Source organism: Trachurus japonicus, unplaced genomic scaffold (assembly GCF_045865225.1).
Source record: "Trachurus japonicus isolate A0001 unplaced genomic scaffold, Traja_1.0 AP030427.1".
Taxonomy (NCBI): domain Eukaryota; kingdom Metazoa; phylum Chordata; class Actinopteri; order Carangiformes; family Carangidae; genus Trachurus; species Trachurus japonicus.
In genome coordinates, this window is record NW_028220560.1 from 1 (window position 1) to 6,490 (window position 6,490).

Here is a 6,490-nt window from a genome sequence, read left to right on the forward strand (position 1 = left end):
GGGAATCGAACCCGGGTCAAACGCGCCAGGGCCGCATATAGTCGTCCTTAACTTCCTTAACTTTCTCCATGCATTCTCTATGGTAGTTCTTATCACTACGGATGTAAACATATTGTTTTGCCACAAAGCGGGGTTTTGGGGGCGCTGTTCCCCCCTTTAGCGTATGAGTAAGGACACTGACTTCTTCGGGTGACAGACAGCGGTAACAGTAAGGAGGAGGAAAAAGTGTAAAGAAAAAGACGTGAAATACAAGGATTTTTCCAGTTTTTCGGGATTTTTGATACATCTAAAGTCGCAACCATTCAAAAGTAAGTAGGGTTTCATTCTTGAAAGCAGTAAATTAAGTTTTCTAAGTCATATGTAAGAAAAACTGGTTTGGTTATAATTGTCGTTATAAAGGTTCGTTACGTGATAATGTTTACAGTTCACCGAAGCCTACGGTCGCTCCTAATGCTTAATGTACGTTATATTAGCGTCAGTCATCATTTTAACATAATGTCACATCTGTAATGTCACATCTGTCAAGTGAGTTGTCTCTTGTTGACACTGATCCTAAATCAGGTTTCTGTCACTTTTTCACCGTGTTTTTGTCTGTCAGACTGAGGCCCGTCGAGCAGCCATTATCTAAGTCAATTCATCCATTCACTTCCACAGTCACGCACTCATTCATTTAGTCACAGTAATATTGATCATATCGAGCTGAAAATGTAACTTACATTTTGAATGGGTAAATACTACAGTATATCTATTTTATAACCTTCAGAGGTTAAATGCTATGACAGAACGAATAGTTATTATTAATAGGGATTACAGTGATACATTTCTATACATATTTCTATACAGTACATGTACATGATAGATAGATAGATAGATAGATAGATAGATAGATAGATAGATAGATAGATAGATAGATAGATAGATAGATAGATAGATAGATAGATAGATATTACAAATAATAATGTTAATGTTAACATGAATAACTGATGTATCAATACGATAACATGTTTAGCTATTCTACAATATGTATTGTGTTTGCTGTGCACAGGAGATAATGAAGAAGACGTTTAGCTTCTTCCCTGGAAAGATGTTGGTCTCATTCAGAAAGGGTCCATCAGGCCATCTGCGTCAGGACCCCTCTGATGAGGCCATGAAGGTTGAAAAAGAAATCCTGCGCATCTATGACAAGTCTCCTGCACAGAGTCCAGACCTTGTGAGGACACATGCTATCACTGAGGTCTTTCAAGGGGAGGGGATGACACCGCCCGACTGGAGGTGATGGGCGGAGTATGTGCACCAGTTCGAAAGTATAAGGGGAAATCATTCAGGTGGCATCTTGAGAATGATGTCGCGCTATACCGTCTAACTCATAAAAAAGGTAGAAGAGGAGGAGAAAGAGGGACATCTTCCAATCCCGATGGACAAGCAAGGAGACAGTCTGCTGTCATTTCTGTACGAAGAATTACGCCAGGAGCTTCAACGAAATCGCAGACCTCTGGCAGTATCCTGTTGTCCAGAGAAGCCTGCCACCACCGGTGGCAACAGAGGTGACACAAAACCTGTAGTCTTTGGAGTTATACCAAAGATACCTGGAGGCAGATCTGGGAGAGCAGGGCGGATGATATGCTGCCTTCATCTCACCGATTGAAGTGCGTCAAACAATAGCAAGATGTAACAACCTACAGCAGAACACTCCTCAAGCAGGCAAAGGCAGAGTCTGGTCCACTCACCCCCAGCCTGCGCAGCCCCCCAGTGCATCAGCATGCCCTCCACACCGGATTCTCCTAAGTCAGTTAACAGCCCATATGCAAATACTGAATTTACAGCAACATTAAATATATCTAAAACACATTATTGTTTTAATCTAGTGATGGAATAGGATGAGGAGCTGGTGAGCAAGCGATGCTAAATCTATTCTCCATCAAAGTTTTGAGACTGAAACCTAGTAGGAGGATCAGTATAATTGCCTGAACCCTGTAACAAGTTTGTCATGTACATGAATAAATTTAACAAGTCACCTGTGCTTTCAGGGCCACCACAAGCAGCATCAGCAGCCAGCAGCCCGCAGAGCCACGGTGGTGTCCTTCAACCACAGGTTTTCACTTCATCACTGTGGATACTGTTCTGAGTTCAACTGCCATTATTGTTCACCTCCGTCCTTCTCTCGTCTATTTCGGCCATGTTACTGGCGTGTTCTGATGATTGTGTTTATTTTGTTCTCATCCTGTTTTTTTTTTTTTTTTTTTTCTAAACATAAGGAATTTACATGTCCGTCGATGATGGTAAGTGTTTACTCTTTTTTTTGCATGCTTTCTTTAGGCAAGTGGTTCTCAAACGTCGGGGCGTGGATGACCCGACATAAATATGGAGTGGGGGAGTAACGCTGAAGTGAACATGATTTATGCAGGAAAAACAAATGAACAAAAAAGTCCGCTGACCATTATCTGTCCTATGTTGTTAATGATTGCTAAATATGTGAACGGAGCATTTCTGCATAAAAAGTTTGAGAACCCACTGCTCCTCATTGTCCATTCAAGGATTTTTTGCATGTGAAGATTACATATGTGGTTAACATGCTAACCATCAATGACTGAAAGGTTTATAATCCTTACAGAATATTGATTGATGTCTTCTGTGCTTTACCTTGTTGTTAAATTCTCAAAAGCAAATGTTTTATATTCATTTCATTCAAATAATGAGCGAATTCACAAATTGAATAAAAACTTTTCATTCAGCCTGTACTAATAGTTCTCACTCTACTGTACAGAGACAACAGGTAACAACATATTGTGAAGCATAAAACCAACCTCAATGTGTGAGGACATGACACAATCACTGTTCTTAACAGCTCGCAGGACGAAGGCTAAACAGCACCAGCTGCCATTTACAGCCCTGCAAGCCTGAAACCCCTCAGTGACTGTTGCTTTCTGTTAGGCCTACAGGTTAATATTTCTGTGTTTTTCTTTATTCTGTTCTTATTTTTTGAACTCATCCTGTCCATTTAAGCAGTAAAATTCCATGAGATAATTTATATTGGTCTTTTGATCTCACAGCCAAAGTGAAGGCCCCAGTCCCAGTCCCCCATCCTCAGCTTGGCCTCGCTATCACGCCCCACAACTTGGAATAGGAGAGCCCGAGCTGAACAGTGTTTGAGACAAAGTTATGACATATTAAAATTAAAGTTCTCTTATACATTCCACAGTATCTCACATAAATATTACTTCAGTTTTAAATATTACTTCAGTTTTGACTGTGTTATCACTGTATACAATGCTCATGTGTTTAGTAATGCCAAGGTAAAGATTCTAACTGGTATATGTTAAAGTTTTTTTCCTCATCTTTTTGGTTGCAACGAGTTTTTTCAAAGCCCACAGAGAACCAGCCGCCTCCCCTCAGTTTTGTGTCCTCAGTGTCTGTGATCACTAGGCAGCCTCCAGTCTCTGCCTGAAGGTAAATGTTTAAGGTTCTTAAAATTTTTATCAGAATGAATATCTCAAGCTCATGTTCATTATTTAATGTTTAACTCACTACTTGCCATTGATGTTCGTATCTCACCAACCTAGATTCATCTTCACAGTCCAGAAGCACAGGAAGACATAGGTATGAATGTGCTGTGACACTGTTTTTCACCATAGCAGCCATTTGCAAAGAGCTCTTTACTATTTTCTGGTTTTGTGTATAACTGCATACTGTAGTGCTATTGTGTGTTTTACAGCCTCGCTCACATCCAGCGCCACCTGTCAGTAGCAGCCAGCAGCTTCCATCCCCAGCTATGATCAGAGAATGTTGCTCGTGGAACTGCTCCCATGCAGCAGAAAATATTGGATGTAGACTGAGATGGAGGGTTTGGGTCCTGCAGTGGCCAGGGTCATCGTCCCAGTACGTCCACCCCATGAACATGCTGTCCCTGTGGCGTCATCCAACCTCAGCCTGAGCTCCGTTGACGTCCATCGCTGACCTCCCCTCACCCAAGTACTTTCCAGCTTCATGCCATTTTTTCATATGGAATGCCGGAGCATACCCATCAATGAGAGGAATGAGGAGCCAACTATGTCCTGCCTTGCCTTCATGGTTGTTCCCAACCCCCAGGTAGCTTCTTTTTCAGCGTGGGAAGGCCCAAGATGGATCAATGGCAACCAGTGGTCAGTATTATATCTTGGCCTCACGTCTCACCTGCAAGGCATGCAAGAGGTACTGGCATGCTGACAAGACACCCGTGGCTGGAGAAGCTACCAAGCAGGTTCACAAACCTCGTAGCCAGCCTTCCTGACACACAAGAAAGCCATCTGCAAATCAGTGATGATGAGCTGAGGCGCAGTGGCAGATTCCACCAGGTAGACATGTCCAAGCAGCTGACAAGAAGCACCTCACACCCTAAAATATGAAGAGAGCTCACCTGGCCTAACCTGTAGAAGTGTGCAGAACGTCAGGGATGCAGAGGTCAGGTGTCCTACGGCCAGAGAACCATCCACGGGCTCCTCAGACAGACAGAACAACTCCTGCTTCCATTTGGGTGGCCTATGTCCTTGATGCTGACGGCTGGTGTGGAGTGTCATGTTACTGCACACTTATTTAGACAGCTTGGCCTGGTCCATGAGTACCAGAGGCAGCAGCACCTCCCTCACTCTGCTGCTAACAGGGGAACCTTTGGGACAGGCACGTGCGGTCCAGATCCACGCTCGCAAAGTGGCAAGGAAGGTGGTTCTCTCATCCGGCACCAAGTCCCTCCATACGCTGTGATGAATGAAGAACTGGATGATCCTGAGCTGGGTGAAGCCTGCCAGGTCAGAGAGCGAACCCGTGTCGCTTTAACCCTATTGTACGAGGGTCTGGCTCATCGGTACACTTTGGGGGGGGTGGGGTGGAGGGGGGTGGGGGGGGGGGGGTGGGGGGGGGGGGAACTGGGGGGGAGTGGGGGTTGAATTTTGGGTGGGGGGGGGGGGGGGGGGGGGGGTGGTTTGGGGGAAACTTTGGGAGGGGGGTGGTGGGGGGGGGGGGTGTTGGGGGGGGGGGGGGTGGGGGGGGTTGGGGTGTGGGGGGGGGGGGGGGGGGGGGGGGGGGGGGTGTTGGGGGGGGGTGGGGCACGTGGGGGGGGGGGGGGCGGGGGGGGTGGGGGACTTTTGGGGGGGGGGGGCTGTTGAGGAGGAAGGCGAGCTACCAGTGGGTGGACAGGTAATGAAGCTAGACCTTTGTTTTACATAACATAGTTTATTACATTTTCATTGGTGAAATCCTTGACAAATAGAACGACAAAATCAGCAAATTTATTTTTACTGTAAATACAAAATGATCTAATTTAGCAAATGTAGGTATTAAATAAGGTAAATGCTTCAGCTCTAATGACATTACTTTTTAAATATTTTTAGGGACTGCTGTGGCTGCCTTCAAGGTGCCTAGGATCCTGGGGTTCAGGAGCACCTGATTGAGGGAACAGCTGGAAGACCACAGAGGCTCTTGTTACACGAGGCCACTTCTGGAAACCTGGCTAACCAGCGGCGCATCCAGGACCAAGTTTTAACAGAGACATTTATCATCAAGTGTTAGACTTGTTTCATTGTATGCGGCGTTTTACCAGCGGAGTGTGGTCTCAGAACACCATCCTCTGTTCAGAACTCTTTCATTCTGCCAGTTCCTCACTGCCAGCGTTCGTTGTTGTGGACCAGAGCGACCTCCAGAAGCTCGAAGGACGCCTACACCTTCCTTGAATCTTGCCTGCCAATCCCACCAAGCAGCAACAAATCCGAGAGCACTGTCGGACAAAAGTGCTCACAAACCCAGAGAACTGCTTGCAGAGGGTTGAAGATGTCCTCCAACACTTCCACCGTGGCTAAGGATGCCAATGATGTGCTGCTCTTCAACCACTCCATGTTTGAAGGTGTGGAGAATTCAGCGCAACACATCCTGAGAGGACTGCCCGTGAAGTGGACCCTGAGTTGGAAGAGGGAAGCCTGTACAGGTATGGTGGCACTTTTTGCAGCTCAACTACACCAAGGGCAAAGGGGGCTGCTGTTACCTGGTTTGGATCCCTGTGAGAGGCACGTCTCAACAGGAGGTTTTCCTCTTTTCAACCAGCCCAGTGGGATAACCGGCAAACAAGGTGTCCAGTGAGCTCTTCCAGGCCCAGGCCATGACTGGAGTGGGTGCGCTGGAACTACCAGAAGGCTGGTGGACCTTAAAGCGGCCAGATTGTGGCTCGCCAGCTAGTGTTTGACCCCCTGTTAATAGTCGCTCAAACTTAACCACCTCCTCTGTGATAGTGACAGGAAAGAGAAGATGAAAAAGTAAACACCAGAAAGAAAAAGAGAGGAAAAAAAAAAAAATATAATTGCAAAAAAAATAGAAAAAAAACGTGAGGCAAAATACCTCAGTTGTTGCTAAGTAGCGAACAGGGACACAGGGGAACGTTTGGACTGGAGTATGTGGAGCCAGCCTGTCGTCCTGTTGTTTTGAACTGGGATAAGGACAAGCACACAGCCCAGCTCCTCAGCTGCTG

The 6,490-nt window shown here is 45.9% G+C and overlaps 2 pseudogenes; both read left to right on the top strand.

The window, feature by feature from the left end:
* Nucleotides 1–1,084: 1,084 nt before the first annotated feature.
* On the top strand, nt 1,085–4,809 carry LOC146960381 (uncharacterized; annotated as a pseudogene).
* Nucleotides 4,810–5,516: 707 nt separating this feature from the next.
* Nucleotides 5,517–6,173, top strand: LOC146960382 (uncharacterized; annotated as a pseudogene).
* Nucleotides 6,174–6,490: the final 317 nt, after the last annotated feature.